This window comes from Pygocentrus nattereri, chromosome 16, assembly GCF_015220715.1.
Source record: "Pygocentrus nattereri isolate fPygNat1 chromosome 16, fPygNat1.pri, whole genome shotgun sequence".
NCBI classification, from domain to species: domain Eukaryota; kingdom Metazoa; phylum Chordata; class Actinopteri; order Characiformes; family Serrasalmidae; genus Pygocentrus; species Pygocentrus nattereri.
Genome location: NC_051226.1, coordinates 31341515 through 31368762, shown reverse-complemented (window position 1 = coordinate 31368762; position 27248 = coordinate 31341515). Strand labels below are relative to the sequence as shown.

General features: G+C 44.0%; 23 non-coding genes across 23 annotated transcripts; all 23 read left to right on the top strand.

The window, feature by feature from the left end:
- The first annotated feature begins 648 nt into the window (after window positions 1–648).
- trnap-agg lies at window positions 649–720 on the top strand. Its single transcript has one exon. It is a non-coding gene; the product is annotated as a tRNA-Pro (tRNA).
- Window positions 721–1785: 1065 nt separating this feature from the next.
- On the top strand, window positions 1786–1857 carry trnap-agg. The gene has a single exon. It is a non-coding gene; the product is annotated as a tRNA-Pro (tRNA).
- Window positions 1858–2655: 798 nt separating this feature from the next.
- trnap-agg lies at window positions 2656–2727 on the top strand. Its single transcript has one exon. It is a non-coding gene; the product is annotated as a tRNA-Pro (tRNA).
- A 1066-nt stretch (window positions 2728–3793) lies between these two features.
- trnap-agg lies at window positions 3794–3865 on the top strand. Its single transcript has one exon. It is a non-coding gene; the product is annotated as a tRNA-Pro (tRNA).
- A 799-nt stretch (window positions 3866–4664) lies between these two features.
- On the top strand, window positions 4665–4736 carry trnap-agg. The gene has a single exon. It is a non-coding gene; the product is annotated as a tRNA-Pro (tRNA).
- Window positions 4737–5801: 1065 nt separating this feature from the next.
- Window positions 5802–5873, top strand: trnap-agg. The gene has a single exon. It is a non-coding gene; the product is annotated as a tRNA-Pro (tRNA).
- A 1064-nt stretch (window positions 5874–6937) lies between these two features.
- On the top strand, window positions 6938–7009 carry trnap-agg. Its single transcript has one exon. It is a non-coding gene; the product is annotated as a tRNA-Pro (tRNA).
- Window positions 7010–8074: 1065 nt separating this feature from the next.
- Window positions 8075–8146, top strand: trnap-agg. The gene has a single exon. It is a non-coding gene; the product is annotated as a tRNA-Pro (tRNA).
- Window positions 8147–9213: 1067 nt separating this feature from the next.
- Window positions 9214–9285, top strand: trnap-agg. The gene has a single exon. It is a non-coding gene; the product is annotated as a tRNA-Pro (tRNA).
- Window positions 9286–11005: 1720 nt separating this feature from the next.
- Window positions 11006–11077, top strand: trnap-agg. Its single transcript has one exon. It is a non-coding gene; the product is annotated as a tRNA-Pro (tRNA).
- A 1066-nt stretch (window positions 11078–12143) lies between these two features.
- Window positions 12144–12215, top strand: trnap-agg. Its single transcript has one exon. It is a non-coding gene; the product is annotated as a tRNA-Pro (tRNA).
- Window positions 12216–13280: 1065 nt separating this feature from the next.
- trnap-agg lies at window positions 13281–13352 on the top strand. The gene has a single exon. It is a non-coding gene; the product is annotated as a tRNA-Pro (tRNA).
- Window positions 13353–14374: 1022 nt separating this feature from the next.
- On the top strand, window positions 14375–14446 carry trnap-agg. Its single transcript has one exon. It is a non-coding gene; the product is annotated as a tRNA-Pro (tRNA).
- A 1065-nt stretch (window positions 14447–15511) lies between these two features.
- Window positions 15512–15583, top strand: trnap-agg. The gene has a single exon. It is a non-coding gene; the product is annotated as a tRNA-Pro (tRNA).
- Window positions 15584–16648: 1065 nt separating this feature from the next.
- On the top strand, window positions 16649–16720 carry trnap-agg. Its single transcript has one exon. It is a non-coding gene; the product is annotated as a tRNA-Pro (tRNA).
- A 798-nt stretch (window positions 16721–17518) lies between these two features.
- trnap-agg lies at window positions 17519–17590 on the top strand. The gene has a single exon. It is a non-coding gene; the product is annotated as a tRNA-Pro (tRNA).
- A 1066-nt stretch (window positions 17591–18656) lies between these two features.
- trnap-agg lies at window positions 18657–18728 on the top strand. The gene has a single exon. It is a non-coding gene; the product is annotated as a tRNA-Pro (tRNA).
- A 799-nt stretch (window positions 18729–19527) lies between these two features.
- trnap-agg lies at window positions 19528–19599 on the top strand. Its single transcript has one exon. It is a non-coding gene; the product is annotated as a tRNA-Pro (tRNA).
- Window positions 19600–20664: 1065 nt separating this feature from the next.
- Window positions 20665–20736, top strand: trnap-agg. Its single transcript has one exon. It is a non-coding gene; the product is annotated as a tRNA-Pro (tRNA).
- A 1387-nt stretch (window positions 20737–22123) lies between these two features.
- trnap-agg lies at window positions 22124–22195 on the top strand. Its single transcript has one exon. It is a non-coding gene; the product is annotated as a tRNA-Pro (tRNA).
- Window positions 22196–23582: 1387 nt separating this feature from the next.
- Window positions 23583–23654, top strand: trnap-agg. The gene has a single exon. It is a non-coding gene; the product is annotated as a tRNA-Pro (tRNA).
- Window positions 23655–24719: 1065 nt separating this feature from the next.
- Window positions 24720–24791, top strand: trnap-agg. The gene has a single exon. It is a non-coding gene; the product is annotated as a tRNA-Pro (tRNA).
- A 1718-nt stretch (window positions 24792–26509) lies between these two features.
- trnap-agg lies at window positions 26510–26581 on the top strand. The gene has a single exon. It is a non-coding gene; the product is annotated as a tRNA-Pro (tRNA).
- Window positions 26582–27248: the final 667 nt, after the last annotated feature.

Sequence of the window (27248 nt, the reverse complement as noted above, 5' to 3'; positions counted from 1 at the left end):
GGTCTGAATACAAGGCAAACTTGAGGGAAAGTAAAAATGCCGCATGGCCCACACCGTTCCTGGGAAATGACAACAGCAGGATGTATTCAACAGGGATTTTTGCAGAGGGTGTGACAAGTTCCGGTTTCTAAGCCCAGATGAGCTGTGGTTTAAACATGATTTAGAGACCATTCCTCTTTCATGGTTTGATCATTTGTTTTGGTTTGGAGAAAACGCCAGCCGAGATGCCGACTGTAGGGAGGAAGCTTCTTGCCATAGTCTTGTTTGTTTAGGGTTATGATTCTGTATTTTACAAAATGGCACCATACGTCCAAATTCCAAACCATCTCTCAGGGAGCCTCACAGACAGACATAACTTGCACAAATACTCGCAGACTGCAAACCTTGGGGAGTATCTGGCCACTGCCCTTCACTGTCGAAGTCGTAGTTTTCCCAGGTGAAGCTTACAGAGAAAACAATGTGAATAAACATGTGGATATTATTATACTTTTCCAGGATTCGTTTACAGAGACCATACATGTTTTGATCCTGTTACTAGGAGAGGCAGAGAATCACCTCTTTAGTCTTTGATGGGTTTGACCCTTTGTGATGCATTAAGGACTGAGCTAGCTGGGATACTGACTGCTGTGCCAAAAGATGGCATCTGCTGGCTCGTTGGTCTAGGGGTATGATTCTCGCTTAGGGTGCGAGAGGTCCCGGGTTCAAATCCCGGACGAGCCCAGCCTTTACAAAGAACAGTAATGCTTGAATTGAGTGGTTTCTCCTACACTCTTGTCAACAAGAAAAAATGAATTGAGTTGGTGAAACTGGTGACTTGTTTTTTGGCTGCTTTATATAGGGCTATGACTCTCGCTTCGAGTGCGAGAGGTCCTGGGTTCAAATCCCAGAAGAGCCCAGGTTTTAAGGCAACTTCCCTCTACTTGCCATGGGTTTACTAATCATCGGACGTGTGTTCGGCTTCTGCTATAACCCTTTCCTAAATCCAGGTTCCTGTGGGTATTTTCTGAAATGCTTTATAGTCACAACCTTGCTACATGTAGGCCAAAGCCATGTCGTTTCATTGTAGACGTATTGTTTAATTCTGAGTTTTACATATTCTGGATGCCTTTTCAGCACCTTATGAATCACCATGTTGATGGTCTGAATACAAGGCAAACTTGAGGGAAAGTAAAAATGCCGCATGGCCCACACCGTTCCTGGGAAATGACAACAGCAGGATGTATTCAACAGGGATTTTTGCAGAGGTTGTGACAAGTTCCGGTTTCTAAGCGCAGATGAGCTGTGGTTTAAACATGATTTAGAGACCATTCCTCTTTCATGGTTTGATCATTTGTTTTGGTTTGGAGAAAACGCCAGCCGAGATGCCGACTGTAGGGAGGAAGCTTCTTGCCATAGTCTTGTTTGTTTAGGGTTATGATTCTGTATTTTACAAAATGGCACCATACATCCAAATTCCAAACCATCTCTCAGGGAGCCTCACAGACAGACATAACTTGCGCACATACTCGCAGACTGCAAACCTTGGGGAGTATCTGGCCACTGCCCTTCACTGTCGAAGTCGTAGTTTTCCCAGGTGAAGCTTACAGAGAAAACAATGTGAATAAACATGTGGATATTATTATACTTTTCCAGGATTCGTTTACAGAGACCATACATGTTTTGATCCTGTTAATAGGAGAGGCAGAGAATCACCTCTTTAGTCTTTGATGGGTTTGACCGTTTGTGATGCATTAAGGACTGAGCTAGCTGGGATACTGACTGCTGTGCCAAAAGATGGCATCTGCTGGCTCGTTGGTCTAGGGGTATGATTCTCGCTTAGGGTGCGAGAGGTCCCGGGTTCAAATCCCGGACGAGCCCAGCCTTTACAAAGAACAGTAATGCTTGAATTGAGTGGTTTCTCCTACATATAAGCCAAAGCCATGTCGTTTCATTGTAGACGTATTGTTTAATTCTGAGTTTTACATATACTGCATGCCTTTTCAGCACCCTATGAATCACCATGTTGATGGTCTGAATACAAGGCAAACTTGAGGGAAAGTAAAAATGCCGCATGGCCCACACCGTTCCTGGGAAATGACAACAGCAGGATGTATTCAACAGGGATTTTTGCAGAGGGTGTGACAAGTTCCGGTTTCTAAGCGCAGATGAGCTGTGGTTTAAACATGATTTAGAGACCATTCCTCTTTCATGGTTTGATCATTTGTTTTGGTTTGGAGAAAACGCCAGCCGAGATGTCGACTGTAGGGAGGAAGCTTCTTGCCATAGTCTTGTTTGTTTAGGGGTATGATTCTGTATTTTACAAAATGGCACCATACATCCAAATTCCAAACCATCTCTCAGGGAGCCACACAGACAGACATAACTTGCGCACATACTCGCAGACTGCAAACCTTGGGGAGTATCTGGCCACTGCCCTTCACTGTCGAAGTCGTAGTTTTCCCAGGTGAAGCTTACAGAGAAAACAATGTGAATAAACATGTGGATATTATTATACTTTTCCAGGATTCGTTTACAGAGACCATACATGTTTTGATCCTGTTAATAGGAGAGGCAGAGAATCAGCTCTTTAGTCTTTGATGGGTTTGACCGTTTGTGATGCATTAAGGACTGAGCTAGCTGGGATACTGACTGCTGTGCCAAAAGATGGCATCTGCTGGCTCGTTGGTCTAGGGGTATGATTCTCGCTTAGGGTGCGAGAGGTCCCGGGTTCAAATCCCGGACGAGCCCAGCCTTTACAAAGAACAGTAATGCTTGAATTGAGTGGTTTCTCCTACACTCTTGTCAACAAGAAAAAATGAATTGAGTTGGTGAAACTGGTGACTTGTTTTTTGGTTGCTTTATATAGGGCTATGACTCTCGCTTCGAGTGCGAGAGGTCCTGGGTTCAAATCCCAGAAGAGCCCAGGTTTTAAGGCAACTTCCCTCTACTTGCCATGGGTTTACTAATCATCGGACGTGCGTTCGGCTTCTGCTATAACCCTTTCCTAAATCCAGGTTCCTGTGGGTACTTTCTGAAATGCTTTATAGTCACAACCTTGCTACATGTAGGCCAAAGCCATGTCGTTTCATTGTAGACGTATTTGTTTAATTCTGAGTTTTACATATTGTGGATGCCTTTTCAGCACCTTATGAATCACCATGTTGATGGTCTGAATACAAGGCAAACTTGAGGGAAAGTAAAAATGCCGCATGGCCCACACCGTTCCTGGGAAATGACAACAGCAGGATGTATTCAACAGGGATTTTTGCAGAGGGTGTGACAAGTTCCGGTTTCTAAGCGCAGATGAGCTGTGGTTTAAACATGATTTAGAGACCATTCCTCTTTCATGGTTTGATCATTTGTTTTGGTTTGGAGAAAACGCCAGCCGAGATGCCGACTGTAGGGAGGAAGCTTCTTGCCATAGTCTTGTTTGTTTAGGGGTATGATTCTGTATTTTACAAAATGGCACCATACATCCAAATTCCAAACCATCTCTCAGGGAGCCTCACAGACAGACATAACTTGCGCACATACTCGCAGACTGCAAACCTTGGGGAGTATCTGGCCACTGCTCTTCACTGTCGAAGTCGTAGTTTTCCCAGGTGAAGCTTACAGAGAAAACAATGTGAATAAACATGTGGATATTATTATACTTTTCCAGGATTCGTTTACAGAGACCATACATGTTTTGATCCTGTTACTAGGAGAGGCAGAGAATCACCTCTTTAGTCTTTGATGGGTTTGACCCTTTGTGATGCATTAAGGACTGAGCTAGCTGGGATATTGACTGCTGTGCCAAAAGATGGCATCTGCTGGCTCGTTGGTCTAGGGGTATGATTCTCGCTTAGGGTGCGAGAGGTCCCGGGTTCAAATCCCGGACGAGCCCAGCCTTTACAAAGAACAGTAATGCTTGAATTGAGTGGTTTCTCCTACATGTAGGCCAAAGCCATGTCGTTTCATTGTAGACGTATTTGTTTAATTCTGAGTTTTACATAGTGTGGATGCCTTTTCAGCACCTTATGAATCACCATGTTGATGGTCTGAATACAAGGCAAACTTGAGGGAAAGTAAAAATGCCGCATGGCCCACACAGTTCCTGGGAAATGACAACAGCAGGATGTATTCAACAGGGATTTTTGCAGAGGTTGTGACAAGTTCCGGTTTCTAAGCGCAGATGAGCTGTGGTTTAAACATGATTTAGAGACCATTCCTCTTTCATGGTTTGATCATTTGTTTTGGTTTGGAGAAAACGCCAGCCGAGATGCCGACTGTAGGGAGGAAGCTTCTTGCCATAGTCTTGTTTGTTTAGGGGTATGATTCTGTATTTTACAAAATGGCACCATACATCCAAATTCCAAACCATCTCTCAGGGAGCCGCACAGACAGACATAACTTGCGCACATACTCGCAGACTGCAAACCTTGGGGAGTATCTGGCCACTGCCCTTCACTGTCGAAGTCGTAGTTTTCCCAGGTGAAGCTTACAGAGAAAACAATGTGAATAAACATGTGGATATTATTATACTTTTCCAGGATTCGTTTACAGAGACCATATATGTTTCGATCCTGTTACTAGGAGAGGCAGAGAATCACCTCTTTAGTCTTTGATGGGTTTGACCCTTTGTGATGCATTAAGGACTGAGCTAGCTGGGATACTGACTGCTGTGCCAAAAGATGGCATCTGCTGGCTCGTTGGTCTAGGGGTATGATTCTCGCTTAGGGTGCGAGAGGTCCCGGGTTCAAATCCCGGACGAGCCCAGCCTTTACAAAGAACAGTAATGCTTGAATTGAGTGGTTTCTCCTACACTCTTGTCAACAAGAAAAAATGAATTGAGTTGGTGAAACTGGTGACTTGTTTTTTGGCTGCTTTATATAGGGCTATGACTCTCGCTTCGAGTGCGAGAGGTCCTGGGTTCAAATCCCAGAAGAGCCCAGGTTTTAAGGCAACTTCCCTCTACTTGCCATGGGTTTACTAATCATCGGACGTGCGTTCGGCTTCTGCTATAACCCTTTCCTAAATCCAGGTTCCTGTGGGTACTTTCTGAAATGCTTTATAGTCACAACCTTGCTACATGTAGGCCAAAGCCATGTCGTTTCATTGTAGACGTATTGTTTAATTCTGAGTTTTACATATTGTGGATGCCTTTTCAGCACCTTATGAATCACCATGTTGATGGTCTGAATACAAGGCAAACTTGAGGGAAAGTAAAAATGCCGCATGGCCCACACCGTTCCTGGGAAATGACAACAGCAGGATGTATTCAACAGGGATTTTTGCAGAGGGTGTGACAAGTTCCGGTTTCTAAGCGCAGATGAGCTGTGGTTTAAACATGATTTAGAGACCATTCCTCTTTCATGGTTTGATCATTTGTTTTGGTTTGGAGAAAACGCCAGCCGTGATGCTGACTGTAGGGAGGAAGCTTCTTGCCATAGTCTTGTTTGTTTAGGGTTAAGATTCTGTATTTTACAAAATGGCACCATACATCCAAATTCCAAACCATCTCTCAGGGAGCCTCACAGACAGACATAACTTGCGCACATACTCGCAGACTGCAAACCTTGGGGAGTATCTGGCCACTGCCCTTCACTGTCGAAGTCGTAGTTTTCCCAGGTGAAGCTTACAGAGAAAACAATGTGAATAAACATGTGGATATTATTATACTTTTCCAAGATTCATTTACAGAGACCATACATGTTTTGATCCTGTTAATAGGAGAGGCAGAGAATCACCTCTTTAGTCTTTGATGGGTTTGACCGTTTGTGATGCATTAAGGACTGAGCTAGCTGGGATACTGACTGCTGTGCCAAAAGATGGCATCTGCTGGCTCGTTGGTCTAGGGGTATGATTCTCGCTTAGGGTGCGAGAGGTCCCGGGTTCAAATCCCGGACGAGCCCAGCCTTTACAAAGAACAGTAATGCTTGAATTGAGTGGTTTCTCCTACACTCTTGTCAACAAGAAAAAATGAATTGAGTTGGTGAAACTGGTGACTTGTTTTTTGGCTGCTTTATATAGGGCTATGACTCTCGCTTCGAGTGCGAGAGGTCCTGGGTTCAAATCCCAGAAGAGCCCAGGTTTTAAGGCAACTTCCCTCTACTTGCCATGGGTTTACTAATCATCGGACGTGCGTTCGGCTTCTGCTATAACCCTTTCCTAAATCCAGGTTCCTGTGGGTACTTTCTGAAATGCTTTATAGTCACAACCTTGCTACATGTAGGCCAAAGCCATGTCGTTTCATTGTAGACGTATTGTTTAATTCTGAGTTTTACATATTCTGGATGCCTTTTCAGCACCCTATGAATCACCATGTTGATGGTCTGAATACAAGGCAAACTTGAGGGAAAGTAAAAATGCCGCATGGCCCACACCGTTCCTGGGAAATGACAACAGCAGGATGTATTCAACAGGGATTTTGCAGAGGGTGTGACAAGTTCCGGTTTCTAAGCGCAGATGAGCTGTGGTTTAAACATGATTTAGAGACCATTCCTCTTTCATGGTTTGATCATTTGTTTTGGTTTGGAGAAAACGCCAGCCGAGATGCCGACTGTAGGGAGGAAGCTTCTTGCCATAGTCTTGTTTGTTTAGGGTTATGATTCTGTATTTTACAAAATGGCACCATACATCCAAATTCCAAACCATCTCTCAGGGAGCCTCACAGACAGACATAACTTGCGCACATACTCGCAGACTGCAAACCTTGGGGAGTATCTGGCCACTGCCCTTCACTGTCGAAGTCGTAGTTTTCCCAGGTGAAGCTTACAGAGAAAACAATGTGAATAAACATGTGGATATTATTATACTTTTCCAGGATTCGTTTACAGAGACCATACATGTTTTGATCCTGTTAATAGGAGAGGCAGAGAATCAGCTCTTTAGTCTTTGATGGGTTTGACCGTTTGTGATGCATTAAGGACTGAGCTAGCTGGGATACTGACTGCTGTGCCAAAAGATGGCATCTGCTGGCTCGTTGGTCTAGGGGTATGATTCTCGCTTAGGGTGCGAGAGGTCCCGGGTTCAAATCCCGGACGAGCCCAGCCTTTACAAAAAACAGTAATGCTTGAATTGAGTGGTTTCTCCTACACTCTTGTCAACAAGAAAAACTGAATTGAGTTGGTGAAACTGGTGACTTGTTTTTTGGCTGCTTTATATAGGGCTATGACGCTCGCTTCGAGTGCGAGAGGTCCTGGGTTCAAATCCCAGAAGAGCCCAGGTTTTAAGGCAACTTCCCTCTACTTGCCATGGGTTTACTAATCATCGGACGTGCGTTCGGCTTCTGCTATAACCCTTTCCTAAATCCAGGTTCCTGTGGGTACTTTCTGAAATGCTTTATAGTCACAACCTTGCTACATGTAGGCCAAAGCCATGTCGTTTCATTGTAGACGTATTGTTTAATTCTGAGTTTTACATATTGTGGATGCCTTTTCAGCACCTTATGAATCACCATGTTGATGGTCTGAATACAAGGCAAACTTGAGGGAAAGTAAAAATGCCGCATGGCCCACACCGTTCCTGGGAAATGACAACAGCAGGATGTATTCAACAGGGATTTTTGCAGAGGGTGTGACAAGTTTCGGTTTCTAAGCGCAGATGAGCTGTGGTTTAAACATGATTTAGAGACCATTCCTCTTTCATGGTTTGATCATTTGTTTTGGTTTGGAGAAAACGCCAGCCGAGATGCCGACTGTAGGGAGGAAGCTTCTTGCCATAGTCTTGTTTGTTTAGGGTTATGATTCTGTATTTTACAAAATGGCACCATACATCCAAATTCCAAACCATCTCTCAGGGAGCCTCACAGACAGACATAACTTGCGCACATACTCGCAGACTGCAAACCTTGGGGAGTATCTGGCCACTGCCCTTCACTGTCGAAGTCGTAGTTTTCCCAGGTGAAGCTTACAGAGAAAACAATGTGAATAAACATGTGGATATTATTATACTTTTCCAAGATTCGTTTACAGAGACCATACATGTTTTGATCCTGTTAATAGGAGAGGCAGAGAATCACCTCTTTAGTCTTTGATGGGTTTGACCGTTTGTGATGCATTAAGGACTGAGCTAGCTGGGATACTGACTGCTGTGCCAAAAGATGGCATCTGCTGGCTCGTTGGTCTAGGGGTATGATTCTCGCTTAGGGTGCGAGAGGTCCCGGGTTCAAATCCCGGACGAGCCCAGCCTTTACAAAGAACAGTAATGCTTGAATTGAGTGGTTTCTCCTACACTCTTGTCAACAAGAAAAAATGAATTGAGTTGGTGAAACTGGTGACTTGTTTTTTGGCTGCTTTATATAGGGCTATGACTCTCGCTTCGAGTGCGAGAGGTCCTGGGTTCAAATCCCAGAAGAGCCCAGGTTTTAAGGCAACTTCCCTCTACTTGCCATGGGTTTACTAATCATCGGACGTGCTGTTCGGCTTCTGCTATAACCCTTTCCTAAATCCAGGTTCCTGTGGGTATTTTTCTGAAATGCTTTATAGTCGCAACCTTGCTACATGTAGGCCAAAGCCATGTCGTTTCATTGTAGACGTATTGTTTAATTCTGAGTTTTACATATTGTGGATGCCTTTTCAGCACCTTATGAATCACCATGTTGATGGTCTGAATACAAGGCAAATTTGAGGGAAAGTAAAAATGCCGCATGGCCCACACCGTTCCTGGGAAATGACAACAGCAGGATGTATTCAACAGGGATTTTTGCAGAGGGTGTGACAAGTTCCGGTTTCTAAGCGCAGATGAGCTGTGGTTTAAACATGATTTAGAGACCATTCCTCTTTCATGGTTTGATCATTTGTTTTGGTTTGGAGAAAACGCCAGCCGAGATGCCGACTGTAGGGAGGAAGCTTCTTGCCATAGTCTTGTTTGTTTAGGGTTATGATTCTGTATTTTACAAAATGGCACCATACATCCAAATTCCAAACCATCTCTCAGGGAGCCGCACAGACAGACATAACTTGCGCACATACTCGCAGACTGCAAACCTTGGGGAGTATCTGGCCACTGCCCTTCACTGTCGAAGTCGTAGTTTTCCCAGGTGAAGCTTACAGAGAAAACAATGTGAATAAACATGTGGATATTATTATACTTTTCCAAGATTCGTTTACAGAGACCATACATGTTTTGATCCTGTTAATAGGAGAGGCAGAGAATCACCTCTTTAGTCTTTGATGGGTTTGACCGTTTGTGATGCATTAAGGACTGAGCTAGCTGGGATACTGACTGCTGTGCCAAAAGATGGCATCTGCTGGCTCGTTGGTCTAGGGGTATGATTCTCGCTTAGGGTGCGAGAGGTCCCGGGTTCAAATCCCGGACGAGCCCAGCCTTTACAAAGAACAGTAATGCTTGAATTGAGTGGTTTCTCCTACACTCTTGTCAACAAGAAAAAATGAATTGAGTTGGTGAAACTGGTGACTTGTTTTTTGGCTGCTTTATATAGGGCTATGACTCTCGCTTCGAGTGCGAGAGGTCCTGGGTTCAAATCCCAGAAGAGCCCAGGTTTTAAGGCAACTTCCCTCTACTTGCCATGGGTTTACTAATCATCGGACGTGCGTTCGGCTTCTGCTATAACCCTTTCCTAAATCCAGGTTCCTGTGGGTATTTTCTGAAATGCTTTATAGTCACAACCTTGCTACATGTAGGCCAAAGCCATGTCGTTTCATTGTAGACGTATTGTTTAATTCTGAGTTTTACATATTGTGGATGCCTTTTCAGCACCTTATGAATCACCATGTTGATGGTCTGAATACAAGGCAAACTTGAGGGAAAGTAAAAATGCCGCATGGCCCACACCGTTCCTGGGAAATGACAACAGCAGGATGTATTCAACAGGGATTTTTGCAGAGGGTGTGACAAGTTCCGGTTTCTAAGCGCAGATGAGCTGTGGTTTAAACATGATTTAGAGACCATTCCTCTTTCATGGTTTGATCATTTGTTTTGGTTTGGAGAAAACGCCAGCCGAGATGCCGACTGTAGGGAGGAAGCTTCTTGCCATAGTCTTGTTTGTTTAGGGTTATGATTCTGTATTTTACAAAATGGCACCATACATCCAAATTCCAAACCATCTCTCAGGGAGCCGCACAGACAGACATAACTTGCGCACATACTCGCAGACTGCAAACCTTGGGGAGTATCTGGCCACTGCCCTTCACTGTCGAAGTCGTAGTTTTCCCAGGTGAAGCTTACAGAGAAAACAATGTGAATAAACATGTGGATATTATTATACTTTTCCAGGATTCGTTTACAGAGACCATACATGTTTTGATCCTGTTAATAGGAGAGGCAGAGAATCACCTCTTTAGTCTTTGATGGGTTTGACCGTTTGTGATGCATTAAGGACTGAGCTAGCTGGGATATTGACTGCTGTGACAAAAAATGGCATCTGCTGGCTCGTTGTTCTAGGGTCATGATTCTAGCTTAGGGTGCGAGAGGTCCCAGGTTCAAATCCCGGACGAGCCCAGCCTTTACAAAGAACAGTAATGCTTGAGTTGAGTGGTTTCTCCTACACTCTTGTCTGGTTTCTAAGCCCAGATGAGCTTTGGTCTAAACATGATTTAGAGACCATTCCTCTTTCATGGTTTGATCATTCGTTTTGGTTTGGAGAAAACGCCAGCCGAGATGCCGACTGTAGGGAGGAAGCTTCTTGCCATAGTCTTGTTTGTTTAGGGTTATGATTCTGTATTTTACAAAATGGCACCATACATCCAATTTCCAAACCATCTCTCAGGGAGCCTCACAGACAGACATAACTTGCGCACATACTCACAGACTGTAAACCATGGGGAGAATCTGGCCACTGCCCTTCACTGTCGAAGTCGTAGTTTTCCCAGGTGAAGCTTACAGAGAAAACAATGTGAATAAACATGTGGATATTATTAGACTTTTCCAGGATTCGTTTACAGAGACCATACATGTTTTGATCCTGTTAATAGGAGAGGCAGAGAATCACCTCTTTAGTCTTTGATGGGTTTGACCGTTTGTGATGCATTAAGGACTGAGCTAGCTGGGATACTGACTGCTGTGCCAAAAGATGGCATCTGCTGGCTCGTTGGTCTAGGGGTATGATTCTCGCTTAGGGTGCGAGAGGTCCCGGGTTCAAATCCCGGACGAGCCCAGCCTTTACAAAGAACAGTAATGCTTGAATTGAGTGGTTTCTCCTACACTCTTGTCAACAAGAAAAAATGAATTGAGTTGGTGAAACTGGTGACTTGTTTTTTGGCTGCTTTATATAGGGCTATGACTCTCGCTTCGAGTGCGAGAGGTCCTGGGTTCAAATCCCAGAAGAGCCCAGGTTTTAAGGCAACTTCCCTCTACTTGCCATGGGTTTACTAATCATCGGACGTGCTGTTCGGCTTCTGCTATAACCCTTTCCTAAATCCAGGTTCCTGTGGGTATTTTCTGAAATGCTTTATAGTCACAACCTTGCTACATGTAGGCCAAAGCCATGTCGTTTCATTGTAGACATATTGTTTAATTCTGAGTTTTACATATTCTGGATGCCTTTTCAGCACCTTATGAATCACCATGTTGATGGTCTGAATACAAGGCAAATTTGAGGGAAAGTAAAAATGCCGCATGGCCCACACCGTTCCTGGGAAATGACAACAGCAGGATGTATTCAACAGGGATTTTTGCAGAGGGTGTGACAAGTTCCGGTTTCTAAGCGCAGATGAGCTGTGGTTTAAACATGATTTAGAGACCATTCCTCTTTCATGGTTTGATCATTTGTTTTGGTTTGGAGAAAACGCCGGCCGAGATGCCGACTGTAGGGAGGAAGCTTCTTGCCATAGTCTTGTTTGTTTAGGGTTATGATTCTGTATTTTACAAAATGGCACCATACATCCAAATTCCAAACCATCTCTCAGGGAGCCACACAGACAGACATAACTTGCGCACATACTCGCAGACTGCAAACCTTGGGGAGTATCTGGCCACTGCTCTTCACTGTCGAAATCGTAGTTTTCCCAGGTGAAGCTTACAGAGAAAACAATGTGAATAAACATGTGGATATTATTATACTTTTCCAGGATTCATTTACAGAGACCATACATGTTTTGATCCTGTTAATAGGAGAGGCAGAGAATCACCTCTTTAGTCTTTGATGGGTTTGACCGTTTGTGATGCATTAAGGACTGAGCTAGCTGGGATACTGACTGCTGTGCCAAAAGATGGCATCTGCTGGCTCGTTGGTCTAGGGGTATGATTCTCGCTTAGGGTGCGAGAGGTCCCGGGTTCAAATCCCGGACGAGCCCAGCCTTTACAAAGAACAGTAATGCTTGAATTGAGTGGTTTCTCCTACACTCTTGTCAACAAGAAAAACTGAATTGAGTTGGTGAAACTGGTGACTTGTTTTTTGGCTGCTTTATATAGGGCTATGACTCTCGCTTCGAGTGCGAGAGGTCCTGGGTTCAAATCCCAGAAGAGCCCAGGTTTTAAGGCAACTTCCCTCTACTTGCCATGGGTTTACTAATCATCGGACGTGCGTTCGGCTTCTGCTATAACCCTTTCCTAAATCCAGGTTCCTGTGGGTACTTTCTGAAATGCTTTATAGTCACAACCTTGCTACATGTAGGCCAAAGCCATGTCGTTTCATTGTAGACGTATTGTTTAATTCTGAGTTTTACATATTCTGGATGCCTTTTCAGCACCCTATGAATCACCATGTTGATGGTCTGAATACAAGGCAAACTTGAGGGAAAGTAAAAATGCCGCATGGCCCACACCGTTCCTGGGAAATGACAACAGCAGGATGTATTCAACAGGGATTTTTGCAGAGGGTGTGACAAGTTCCGGTTTCTAAGCGCAGATGAGCTGTGGTTTAAACATGATTTAGAGACCATTCCTCTTTCATGGTTTGATCATTTGTTTTGGTTTGGAGAAAACGCCAGCCGAGATGCCGACTGTAGGGAGGAAGCTTCTTGCCATAGTCTTGTTTGTTTAGGGTTATGATTCTGTATTTTACAAAATGGCACCATACATCCAAATTCCAAACCATCTCTCAGGGAGCCTCACAGACAGACATAACTTGCGCACATACTCGCAGACTGCAAACCTTGGGGAGTATCTGGCCACTGCCCTTCACTGTCGAAGTCGTAGTTTTCCCAGGTGAAGCTTACAGAGAAAACAATGTGAATAAACATGTGGATATTATTATACTTTTCCAGGATTCATTTACAGAGACCATACATGTTTTGATCCTGTTAATAGGAGAGGCAGAGAATCACCTCTTTAGTCTTTGATGGGTTTGACCGTTTGTGATGCATTAAGGACTGAGCTAGCTGGGATACTGACTGCTGTGCCAAAAGATGGCATCTGCTGGCTCGTTGGTCTAGGGGTATGATTCTCGCTTAGGGTGCGAGAGGTCCCGGGTTCAAATCCCGGACGAGCCCAGCCTTTACAAAGAACAGTAATGCTTGAATTGAGTTGGTGAAACTGGTGACTTGTTTTTTGGCTGCTTTATATAGGGCTATGACGCTCGCTTCGAGTGCGAGAGGTCCTGGGTTCAAATCCCAGAAGAGCCCAGGTTTTAAGGCAACTTCCCTCTACTTGCCATGGGTTTACTAATCATCGGACGTGCGTTCGGCTTCTGCTATAACCCTTTCCTAAATCCAGGTTCCTGTGGGTACTTTCTGAAATGCTTTATAGTCACAACCTTGCTACATGTAGGCCAAAGCCATGTCGTTTCATTGTAGACGTATTGTTTAATTCTGAGTTTTACATATTGTGGATGCCTTTTCAGCACCTTATGAATCACCATGTTGATGGTCTGAATACAAGGCAAATTTGAGGGAAAGTAAAAATGCCGCATGGCCCACACCGTTCCTGGGAAATGACAACAGCAGGATGTATTCAACAGGGATTTTTGCAGAGGGTGTGACAAGTTCCGGTTTCTAAGCGCAGATGAGCTGTGGTTTAAACATGATTTAGAGACCATTCCTCTTTCATGGTTTGATCATTTGTTTTGGTTTGGAGAAAACGCCAGCCGAGATGCCGACTGTAGGGAGGAAGCTTCTTGCCATAGTCTTGTTTGTTTAGGGGTATGATTCTGTATTTTACAAAATGGCACCATACATCCAAATTCCAAACCATCTCTCAGGGAGCCGCACTGACAGACATAACTTGCGCACATACTCGAAGACTGCAAACCTTGGGGAGTATCTGGCCACTGCCCTTCACTGTCGAAGTCGTAGTTTTCCCAGGTGAAGCTTACAGAGAAAACAATGTGAATAAACATGTGGATATTATTATACTTTTCCAAGATTCGTTTACAGAGACCATACATGTTTTGATCCTGTTAATAGGAGAGGCAGAGAATCACCTCTTTAGTCTTTGATGGGTTTGACCGTTTGTGATGCATTAAGGACTGAGCTAGCTGGGATACTGACTGCTGTGCCAAAAGATGGCATCTGCTGGCTCGTTGGTCTAGGGGTATGATTCTCGCTTAGGGTGCGAGAGGTCCCGGGTTCAAATCCCGGACGAGCCCAGCCTTTACAAAGAACAGTAATGCTTGAATTGAGTGGTTTCTCCTACACTCTTGTCAACAAGAAAAAATGAATTGAGTTGGTGAAACTGGTGACTTGTTTTTTGGCTGCTTTATATAGGGCTATGACTCTCGCTTCGAGTGCGAGAGGTCCTGGGTTCAAATCCCAGAAGAGCCCAGGTTTTAAGGCAACTTCCCTCTACTTGCCATGGGTTTACTAATCATCGGACGTGTGTTCGGCTTCTGCTATAACCCTTTCCTAAATCCAGGTTCCTGTGGGTATTTTCTGAAATGCTTTATAGTCACAACCTTGCTACATGTAGGCCAAAGCCATGTCGTTTCATTGTAGACGTATTGTTTAATTCTGAGTTTTACATATTCTGGATGCCTTTTCAGCACCTTATGAATCACCATGTTGATGGTCTGAATACAAGGCAAACTTGAGGGAAAGTAAAAATGCCGCATGGCCCACACCGTTCCTGGGAAATGACAACAGCAGGATGTATTCAACAGGGATTTTTGCAGAGGGTGTGACAAGTTCCGGTTTCTAAGCGCAGATGAGCTGTGGTTTAAACATGATTTAGAGACCATTCCTCTTTCATGGTTTGATCATTTGTTTTGGTTTGGAGAAAACGCCAGCCGAGATGTCGACTGTAGGGAGGAAGCTTCTTGCCATAGTCTTGTTTGTTTAGGGTTATGATTCTGTATTTTACAAAATGGCACCATACATCCAAATTCCAAACCATCTCTCAGGGAGCCTCACACACAGACATAACTTGCGCACATACTCGCAGACTGCAAACCTTGGGGAGTATCTGGCCACTGCCCTTCACTGTCGAAGTCGTAGTTTTCCCAGGTGAAGCTTACAGAGAAAACAATGTGAATAAACATGTGGATATTATTATACTTTTCCAAGATTCGTTTACAGAGACCATACATGTTTTGATCCTGTTAATAGGAGAGGCAGAGAATCACCTCTTTAGTCTTTGATGGGTTTGACCGTTTGTGATGCATTAAGGACTGAGCTAGCTGGGATACTGACTGCTGTGCCAAAAGATGGCATCTGCTGGCTCGTTGGTCTAGGGGTATGATTCTCGCTTAGGGTGCGAGAGGTCCCGGGTTCAAATCCCGGACGAGCCCAGCCTTTACAAAGAACAGTAATGCTTGAATTGAGTGGTTTCTCCTACACTCTTGTCAACAAGAAAAAATGAATTGAGTTGGTGAAACTGGTGACTTGTTTTTTGGCTGCTTTATATAGGGCTATGACTCTCGCTTCGAGTGCGAGAGGTCCTGGGTTCAAATCCCAGAAGAGCCCAGGTTTTAAGGCAACTTCCCTCTACTTGCCATGGGTTTACTAATCATCGGACGTGCGTTCGGCTTCTGCTATAACCCTTTCCTAAATCCAGGTTCCTGTGGGTACTTTCTGAAATGCTTTATAGTCACAACCTTGCTACATGTAGGCCAAAGCCATGTCGTTTCATTGTAGACGTATTGTTTAATTCTGAGTTTTACATATTCTGGATGCCTTTTCAGCACCTTATGAATCACCATGTTGATGGTCTGAATACAAGGCAAACTTGAGGGAAAGTAAAAATGCCGCATGGCCCACACCGTTCCTGGGAAATGACAACAGCAGGATGTATTCAACAGGGATTTTTGCAGAGGGTGTGACAAGTTCCGGTTTCTAAGCGCAGATGAGCTGTGGTTTAAACATGATTTAGAGACCATTCCTCTTTCATGGTTTGATCATTTGTTTTGGTTTGGAGAAAACGCCAGCCGAGATGCCGACTGTAGGGAGGAAGCTTCTTGCCATAGTCTTGTTTGTTTAGGGGTATGATTCTGTATTTTACAAAATGGCACCATACATCCAAATTCCAAACCATCTCTCAGGGAGCCGCACTGACAGACATAACTTGCGCACATACTCGAAGACTGCAAACCTTGGGGAGTATCTGGCCACTGCCCTTCACTGTCGAAGTCGTAGTTTTCCCAGGTGAAGCTTACAGAGAAAACAATGTGAATAAACATGTGGATATTATTATACTTTTCCAAGATTCGTTTACAGAGACCATACATGTTTTGATCCTGTTAATAGGAGAGGCAGAGAATCACCTCTTTAGTCTTTGATGGGTTTGACCGTTTGTGATGCATTAAGGACTGAGCTAGCTGGGATACTGACTGCTGTGCCAAAAGATGGCATCTGCTGGCTCGTTGGTCTAGGGGTATGATTCTCGCTTAGGGTGCGAGAGGTCCCGGGTTCAAATCCCGGACGAGCCCAGCCTTTACAAAGAACAGTAATGCTTGAATTGAGTGGTTTCTCCTACATGTAGGCCAAAGCCATGTCGTTTCATTGTAGACGTATTGTTTAATTCTGAGTTTTACATAGTGTGGATGCCTTTTCAGCACCCTATGAATCACCATGTTGATGGTCTGAATACAAGGCAAACTTGAAGGAAAGTAAAAATGCCGCATGGCCCACACCGTTCCTGGGAAATGACAACAGCAGGATGTATTCAACAGGGATTTTTGCAGAGGGTGTGACAAGTTCCGGTTTCTAAGCGCAGATGAGCTGTGGTTTAAACATGATTTAGAGACCATTCCTCTTTCATGGTTTGATCATTTGTTTTGGTTTGGAGAAAACGCCAGCCGAGATGCCGACTGTAGGGAGGAAGCTTCTTGCCATAGTCTTGTTTGTTTAGGGGTATGATTCTGTATTTTACAAAATGGCACCATACATCCAAATTCCAAACCATCTCTCAGGGAGCCGCACAGACAGACATAACTTGCGCACATACTCGCAGACTGCAAACCTTGGGGAGTATCTGGCCACTGCTCTTCACTGTCGAAGTCGTAGTTTTCCCAGGTGAAGCTTACAGAGAAAACAATGTGAATAAACATGTGGCTATTATTATACTTTTCCAGGATTCGTTTACAGAGACCATACATGTTTTGATCCTGTTAATAGGAGAGGCAGAGAATCAGCTCTTTAGTCTTTGATGGGTTTGACCGTTTGTGATGCATTAAGGACTGAGCTAGCTGGGATACTGACTGCTGTGCCAAAAGATGGCATCTGCTGGCTCGTTGGTCTAGGGGTATGATTCTCGCTTAGGGTGCGAGAGGTCCCGGGTTCAAATCCCGGACGAGCCCAGCCTTTACAAAAAACAGTAATGCTTGAATTGAGTGGTTTCTCCTACACTCTTGTCAACAAGAAAAACTGAATTGAGTTGGTGAAACTGGTGACTTGTTTTTTGGCTGCTTTATATAGGGCTATGACTCTCGCTTCGAGTGCGAGAGGTCCTGGGTTCAAATCCCAGAAGAGCCCAGGTTTTAAGGCAACTTCCCTCTACTTGCCATGGGTTTACTAATCATCGGACGTGCGTTCGGCTTCTGCTATAACCCTTTCCTAAATCCAGGTTCCTGTGGGTATTTTCTGAAATGCTTTATAGTCACAACCTTGCTACATGTAGGCCAAAGCCATGTCGTTTCATTGTAGACGTATTTGTTTAATTCTGAGTTTTACATATTGTGGATGCCTTTTCAGCACCTTATGAATCACCATGTTGATGGTCTGAATACAAGGCAAACTTGAGGGAAAGTAAAAATGCCGCATGGCCCACACCGTTCCTGGGAAATGACAACAGCAGGATGTATTCAACAGGGATTTTTGCAGAGGGTGTGACAAGTTTCGGTTTCTAAGCGCAGATGAGCTGTGGTTTAAACATGATTTAGAGACCATTCCTCTTTCATGGTTTGATCATTTGTTTTGGTTTGGAGAAAACGCCAGCCGAGATGCCGACTGTAGGGAGGAAGCTTCTTGCCATAGTCTTGTTTGTTTAGGGGTATGATTCTGTATTTTACAAAATGGCACCATACATCCAAATTCCAAACCATCTCTCAGGGAGCCGCACAGACAGACATAACTTGCGCACATACTCGCAGACTGCAAACCTTGGGGAGTATCTGGCCACTGCCCTTCACTGTCGAAGTCGTAGTTTTCCCAGGTGAAGCTTACAGAGAAAACAATGTGAATAAACATGTGGATATTATTATACTTTTCCAGGATTCGTTTACAGAGACCATACATGTTTTGATCCTGTTACTAGGAGAGGCAGAGAATCACCTCTTTAGTCTTTGATGGGTTTGACCGTTTGTGATGCATTAAGGACTGAGCTAGCTGGGATACTGACTGCTGTGCCAAAAGATGGCATCTGCTGGCTCGTTGGTCTAGGGGTATGATTCTCGCTTAGGGTGCGAGAGGTCCCGGGTTCAAATCCCGGACGAGCCCAGCCTTTACAAAGAACAGTAATGCTTGAATTGAGTGGTTTCTCCTACATGTAGGCCAAAGCCATGTCGTTTCATTGTAAACGTATTTGTTTATTTCTGAGTTTTACATAGTGTGGATGCCTTTTCAGCACCTTATGAATCACCATGTTGATGGTCTGAATACAAGGCAAACTTGAGGGAAAGTAAAAATGCAGCATGGCCCACACCGTTCCTGGGAAATGACAACAGCAGGATGTATTCAACAGGGATTTTTGCAGAGGGTGTGACAAGTTCCGGTTTCTAAGCGCAGATGAGCTGTGGTTTAAACATGATTTAGAGACCATTCCTCTTTCATGGTTTGATCATTTGTTTTGGTTTGGAGAAAACGCCAGCCGAGATGCCGACTGTAGGGAGGAAGCTTCTTGCCATAGTCTTGTTTGTTTAGGGTTAAGATTCTGTATTTTACAAAATGGCACCATACGTTCAAATTCCAAACCATCTCTCAGGGAGCCTCACAGACAGACATAACTTGCACAAATACTCGCAGACTGCAAACCTTGGGGAGTATCTGGCCACTGCCCTTCACTGTCGAAGTCGTAGTTTTCCCAGGTGAAGCTTACAGAGAAAACAATGTGAATAAACATGTGGATATTATTATACTTTTCCAGGATTCGTTTACAGAGACCATACATGTTTTGATCCTGTTACTAGGAGAGGCAGAGAATCACCTCTTTAGTCTTTGATGGGTTTGACCCTTTGTGATGCATTAAGGACTGAGCTAGCTGGGATATTGACTGCTGTGCCAAAAGATGGCATCTGCTGGCTCGTTGGTCTAGGGGTATGATTCTCGCTTAGGGTGCGAGAGGTCCCGGGTTCAAATCCCGGACGAGCCCAGCCTTTACAAAGAACAGTAATGCTTGAATTGAGTGGTTTCTCCTACACTCTTGTCAACAAGAAAAAATGAATTGAGTTGGTGAAACTGGTGACTTGTTTTTTGGCTGCTTTATATAGGGCTATGACTCTCGCTTCGAGTGCGAGAGGTCCTGGGTTCAAATCCCAGAAGAGCCCAGGTTTTAAGGCAACTTCCCTCTACTTGCCATGGGTTTACTAATCATCGGACGTGTGTTCGGCTTCTGCTATAACCCTTTCCTAAATCCAGGTTCCTGTGGGTACTTTCTGAAATGCTTTATAGTCACAACCTTGCTACATGTAGGCCAAAGCCATGTCGTTTCATTGTAGACGTATTGTTTAATTCTGAGTTTTACATATTCTGGATGCCTTTTCAGCACCTTATGAATCACCATGTTGATGGTCTGAATACAAGGCAAACTTGAGGGAAAGTAAAAATGCCGCATGGCCCACACCGTTCCTGGGAAATGACAACAGCAGGATGTATTCAACAGGGATTTTTGCAGAGGGTGTGACAAGTTCCGGTTTCTAAGCGCAGATGAGCTGTGGTTTAAACATGATTTAGAGACCATTCCTCTTTCATGGTTTGATCATTTGTTTTGGTTTGGAGAAAACGCCAGCCGAGATGCCGACTGTAGGGAGGAAGCTTCTTGCCATAGTCTTGTTTGTTTAGGGTTATGATTCTGTATTTTACAAAATGGCACCATACATCCAAATTCCAAACCATCTCTCAGGGAGCCTCACAGACAGACATAACTTGCGCACATACTCGCAGACTGCAAACCTTGGGGAGTATCTGGCCACTGCCCTTCACTGTCGAAGTCGTAGTTTTCCCAGGTGAAGCTTACAGAGAAAACAATGTGAATAAACATGTGGATATTATTATACTTTTCCAGGATTCGTTTACAGAGACCATACATGTTTTGATCCTGTTACTAGGAGAGGCAGAGAATCACCTCTTTAGTCTTTGATGGGTTTGACCCTTTGTGATGCATTAAGGACTGAGCTAGCTGGGATATTGACTGCTGTGCCAAAAGATGGCATCTGCTGGCTCGTTGGTCTAGGGGTATGATTCTCGCTTAGGGTGCGAGAGGTCCCGGGTTCAAATCCCGGACGAGCCCAGCCTTTACAAAGAACAATAATGCTTGAATTGAGTGGTTTCTCCTACACTCTTGTCTGGTTTCTAAGCCCAGATGAGCTTTGGTTTAAACATGATTTAGAGACCATTCCTCTTTCATGGTTTGATCATTTGTTTTGGTTTGGAGAAAACGCCAGCCGAGATGCCAACTGTAGGGAGGAAGCTTCTTGCCATAGTCTTGTTTGTTTAGGGTTATGATTCTGTATTTTACAAAATGGCACCATACGTCCAAATTCCAAACCATCTCTCAGGGAGCCTCACAGACAGACATAACTTGCACACATACTCGCAGACTGCAAACCATAGGGAGTATCTGGCCACTGCCCTTCACTGTCGAAGTCGTAGTTTTCCCAGGTGAAGCTTACAGAGAAAACAATGTGAATAAACATGTGGATATTATTAGACTTTTCCAGGATTCGTTTACAGAGACCATACATGTTTTGATCCTGTTACTAGGAGAGCCAGCGAATCACCTCTTTAGTCTTTGATGGGTTTGACCCTTTGTGATGCATTAAGGACTGAGCTAGCTGGGATATTGACTGCTTCTGCTATAACCCTTTCCTAAATCCAGGTTCCTGTGGGTATTTTCTGAAATGCTTTATAGTCACAACCTTGCTACATGTAGGCCAAAGCCATGTCGTTTCATTGTAGACATATTGTTTAATTCTAAGTTTTACATATTCTGGATGACTTTTCAGCACCCTATGAATCACCATGTTTATGGTCTGAATACAAGGCAAACTTGAGGGAAAGTAAAAATGCCACATGGCCCACACCGTTCCTGGGAAATGACAACAGCAGGATGTATTCAACAAGGATTTTTGCAGAGGATGTGACAAGTTCTGTTTTCTAAGCCCAGATGAGCTGTGGTTTAAACATGATTTAGAGACCATTCCTCTTTCATGGTTTGATCATTTGTTTTGGTTTGGAGAAAACGCCAGCCGAGATGCCGACTGTAGGGAGGAAGCTTCTTGCCATAGTCTTGTTTGTTTAGGGTTATGATTCTGTATTTTACAAAATGGCACCATACGTTCAATTTCCAAACCATCTCTCAGGGAGCCTCACAGACAGACATAACTTGCGCACATACTCGCAGACTGCAAACCTTGGGGAGTATCTGGCCACTGCCCTTCACTGTCGAAGTCGTAGTTTTCCCAGGTGAAGCTTACAGAGAAAACAATGTGAATAAACATGTGGATATTATTATACTTTTCCAGGATTCGTTTACAGAGACCATACATGTTTTGATCCTGTTACTAGGAGAGGCAGAGAATCACCTCTTTAGTCTTTGATGGGTTTGACCCTTTGTGATGCATTAAGGACTGAGCTAGCTGGGATATTGACTGCTGTGCCAAAAGATGGCCTCTGCTGGCTCGTTGGTCTAGGGGTACGATTCTCGCTTAGGGTGCGAGAGTTCCCGGGTTCAAATCCCGGACGAGCCCAGCCTTTACAAAGAACAATAATGCTTGAATTAAGTGGTTTCTCCTACACTCTTGTCTGGTTTCTAAGCCCAGATGAGCTTTGGTTTAAACATGATTTAGAGACCATTCCTCTTTCATGGTTTGATCATTTGTTTTGGTTTGGAGAAAACGCCAGCCGAGATACCAACTGTAGGGAGGAAGCTTCTTGCCATAGTCTTGTTTGTTTAGGGTTATGATTCTGTATTTTACAAAATGGCACCATACGTCCAAATTCCAAACCATCTCTCAGCGAGCCTCACAGACAGACATAACTTGCACACATACTCGCAGACTGCAAACCATAGGGAGTATCTGGCCACTGCCCTTCACTGTCGAAGTCGTAGTTTTCCCAGGTGAAGCTTACAGAGAAAACAATGTGAATAAACATGTGGATATTATTAGACTTTTCCAGGATTCGTTTACAGAGACCATACATGTTTTGATCCTGTTACTAGGAGAGCCAGCGAATCACCTCTTTAGTCTTTGATGGGTTTGACCCTTTGTGATGCATTAAGGACTGAGCTAGCTGGGATATTGACTGCTTCTGCTATAACCCTTTCCTAAATCCAGGTTCCTGTGGGTATTTTCTGAAATGCTTTATAGTCACAACCTTGCTACATGTAGGCCAAAGCCAAGTCGTTTCATTGTAGACATATTGTTTAATTCTAAGTTTTACATATTCTGGATGACTTTTCAGCACCCTATGAATCACCATGTTTATGGTCTGAATACAAGGCAAACTTGAGGGAAAGTAAAAATGCCACATGGCCCACACCGTTCCTGGGAAATGACAACAGCAGGATGTATTCAACAAGGATTTTTGCAGAGGATGTGACAAGTTCTGTTTTCTAAGCCCAGATGAGCTGTGGTTTAAACATGATTTAGAGACCATTCCTCTTTCATGGTTTGATCATTTGTTTTGGTTTGGAGAAAACGCCAGCCGGGATGCCGACTGTAGGGAGGAAGCTTCTTGCTATAGTCTTGTTTGTTTAGGGTTATGATTCTGTATTTTACAAAATGGCACCATACGTCCAATTTCCAAACCATCTCTCAGGGAGCCTCACAGACAGACATAACTTGCGCACATACTCGCAGACTGCAAACCTTGGGGAGTATCTGGCCACTGCCCTTCACTGTCGAAGTCGTAGTTTTCACAGGTCAAGCTTACAGAGAAAACAATGTGAATAAACATGTGGATATTATTATACTTTTCCAGGATTCGTTTACAGAGTCCATACATGTTTTGATCCTGTTACTAGGAGAGGCAGAGAATCACCTCTTTAGTCTTTGATGGGTTTGACCCTTTGTGATGCATTAAGGACTGAGCTAGCTGGGATATTGACTGCTGTGCCAAAAGATGGCATCTGCTGGCTCGTTGGTCTAGGGGTATGATTCTCGCATAGGGTGCGAGAGGTCCCGGGTTCAAATCCCGGACGAGCCCAGCCTTTACAAAGAACAGTAATGCTTGAATTGAGTGGTTTCTCCTACACTCTTGTCAACAAGAAAAAATGAATTGAGTTGGTGAAACTGGTGACTTGTTTTTTGGCTGCTTTATATAGGGCTATGACTCTCGCTTCGAGTGCGAGAGGTCCTGGGTTCAAATCCCAGAAGAGCCCAGGTTTTAAGGCAACTTCCCTCTACTTGCCATGGGTTTACTAATCATCGGACGTGTGTTCGGCTTCTGCTATAACCCTTTCCTAAATCCAGGTTCCTGTGGGTATTTTCTGAAATGCTTTATAGTCACAACCTTGCTACATGTAGGCCAAAGCCATGTCGTTTCATTGTAGACATATTGTTTAATTCTGAGTTTTACATATTCTGGATGCCTTTTCAGCACCCTATGAATCACCATGTTGATGGTCTGAATACAAGGCAAACTTGAGGGAAAGTAAAAATGCCGCATGGCCCACACCATTCCTGGGAAATGACAACAGCAGGATGTATTCAACAAGGATTTTTGCAGAGGGTGTGACAAGTTCTGTTTTCTAAGCCCAGATGAGCTGTGGTTTAAACATGATTTAGAGACCATTCCTCTTTCATGGTTTGATCATTTGTTTTGGTTTGGAGAAAACGCCAGCCGAGATGCCGACTGTAGGGAGGAAGCTTCTTGCCATAGTCTTGTTTGTTTAGGGTTATGATTCTGTATTTTACAAAATGGCACCATACGTCCAAATTCCAAACCATCTCTCAGGGAGCCTCACAGACAGACATAACTTGCACACATACTCGAAGACTGCAAACCTTGGGGAGTATCTGGCCACTGCCCTTCACTGTCGAAGTCGTAGTTTTCCCAGGTGAAGCTTACAGAGAAAACAATGTGAATAAACATGTGGATATTATTATACTTTTCCAGGATTCGTTTACAGAGACCATACATGTTTTGATCCTGTTACTAGGAGAGGCAGAGAATCACCTCTTTAGTCTTTGATGGGTTTGACCCTTTGTGATGCATTAAGGACTGAGCTAGCTGGGATATTGACTGCTGTGCCAAAAGATGGCATCTGCTGGCTCGTTGGTCTAGGGGTATGATTCTCGCTTAGGGTGCGAGAGGTCCCGGGTTCAAATCCCGGACGAGCCCAGCCTTTACAAAGAACAGTAATGCTTGAATTGAGTGGTTTCTCCTACACTCTTGTCAACAAGAAAAAATGAATTGAGTTGGTGAAACTGGTGACTTGTTTTTTGGCTGCTTTATATAGGGCTATGACTCTCGCTTCGAGTGCGAGAGGTCCTGGGTTCAAATCCCAGAAGAGCCCAGGTTTTAAGGCAACTTCCCTCTACTTGCCATGGGTTTACTAATCATCGGACGTGTGTTCGGCTTCTGCTATAACCCTTTCCTAAATCCAGGTTCCTGTGGGTATTTCTGAAATGCTTTATAGTCACAACCTTGCTACATGTAGGCCAAAGCCATGTCGTTTCATTGTAGACATATTGTTTAATTCTGAGTTTTACATAATCTGGATGCCTTTTCAGCACCCTATGAATCACCATGTTGATGGTCTGAATACAAGGCAAACTTGAGGGAAAGTAAAAATGCCGCATGGCCCACACCGTTCCTGGGAAATGACAACAGCAGGATGTATTCAACAAGGATTTTTGCAGAGGGTGTGACAAGTTCTGTTTTCTAAGCCCAGATGAGCTGTGGTTTAAACATGATTTAGAGACCATTCCTCTTTCATGGTTTGATCATTTGTTTTGGTTTGGAGAAAACGCCAGCCGAGATGCCGACTGTAGGGAGGAAGCTTCTTGCCATAGTCTTGTTTGTTTAGGGTTATGATTCTGTATTTTACAAAATGGCACCATACGTCCAATTCCAAACCATCTCTCAGGGAGCCTCACAGACAGACATAACTTGCGCACATACTCGCAGACTGCAAACCTTGGGGAGTATCTGGCCACTGCCCTTCACTGTCGAAAGTCGTAGTTTTCCCAGGTGAAGCTTACAGAGAAAACAATGTGAATAAACATGTGGATATTATTATACTTTTCCAGGATTCGTTTACAGAGACCATACATGTTTTGATCCTGTTACTAGGAGAGGCAGAGAATCACCTCTTTAGTCTTTGATGGGTTTGACCCTTTGTGATGCATTAAGGACTGAGCTAGCTGGGATATTGACTGCTGTGCCAAAAGATGGCCTCTGCTGGCTCGTTGGTCTAGGGGTATGATTCTCGCTTAGGGTGCGAGAGGTCCTGGGTTCAAATCCCCGACAAGCCCAGCCTTTGCAAAGAACAGTAATGCTTGAACTGAGTGGTTTCTCCTACAATCTTGTCTGGTTTCTAAGCCCAGCTGAGCTTTTGTTAACACATGATTTAGAGACCATTCCTCTTTCATGATTTGCTTATTTTTTTTGGTTTGGACAAAACGCCAGCCGAGATGCCGACTGTAGGGAGGAAGCTTCTTGCCATAGTCTTGTTTGTTTAGGGGTATGATTCTGTATTTTACAAAATGGCACCATACGTCCAATTTCCAAACCATCTCTCAGGGAGCCTCACAGACAGACATAACTTGCGCACATACTCGCAGACTGCAAACCTTGGGGAGTATCTGGCCACTGCCCTTCATTGTCGAAGTCGTAGTTTTCCCAGGTGAAGCTTACAGAGATAACAATGTGAATAAACATGTGGATATTATTAGACTTTTCCAGGATTCGTTTACAGAGACCATACATGTTTTGATCCTGTTACTAAGAGAGGCAGAGAATCACCTCTTTAGTCTTTGATGGGTTGACCCTTTGTGATGGATTAAGGACTGAGGTAGCTGGGATACTGACTGCTGTGCCAAAAGATGGCATCTGCTGGCTTGTTGGTCTAGGGGTATGATTTTCGCTTAGGGTGCGAGAGGTCCCGGGTTCAAATCCCGGACGAGCCCAGCCTTTTCAAAGAACAGTAATGCTTGAATTGAGTGGTTTCTCCTACACTCTTGTCAACAAGACAAAATGAATTGAGTTGGTGAAACTGGTGACTCTTTTTTTGGCTGATTTATATAGGGCTATGACTCTCGCTTCGAGTGCGAGAGGTCCTGGGTTCAAATCCCAGAAGAGCCCAGGTTTTGAGGCAACTTCCCTCTACTTGCCATGGGTTTACTAATCATCGGACGTGTGTTCGGCTTCTGCTGTAACCCTTTCCTAAATCAAGGTTCTTGTGGGTATTTTCTGAAATGCTTTATAGTCACAACCTTGCTACATGTAGGCCAAAGCCATGTCGTTTCATTGTAGACGTATTGTTTAATTCTGAGTTTTACATATTCTGGATGCCTTTTCAGCACCTTATGAATCACCATGTTGATGGTCTGAATACAAGGCAAACTTGAGGGAAAGTAAAAATGCCGCATGGCCCGCACCGTTCCTGGGAATTGACAACATCAGATTGTATTCAACAAGGATTTTTGCAGAGGGTGTGACAAGTTTTGGTTTTTCCACGCCCAGATGAGCTGTGGTTTAAACATGATTTAGAGACCATTCCTCTTTCATGGTTTGATCATTATTTTGGTTTGGAAAAAATGGCACCATACATCCAAATTCCAAACCATCTCTCAG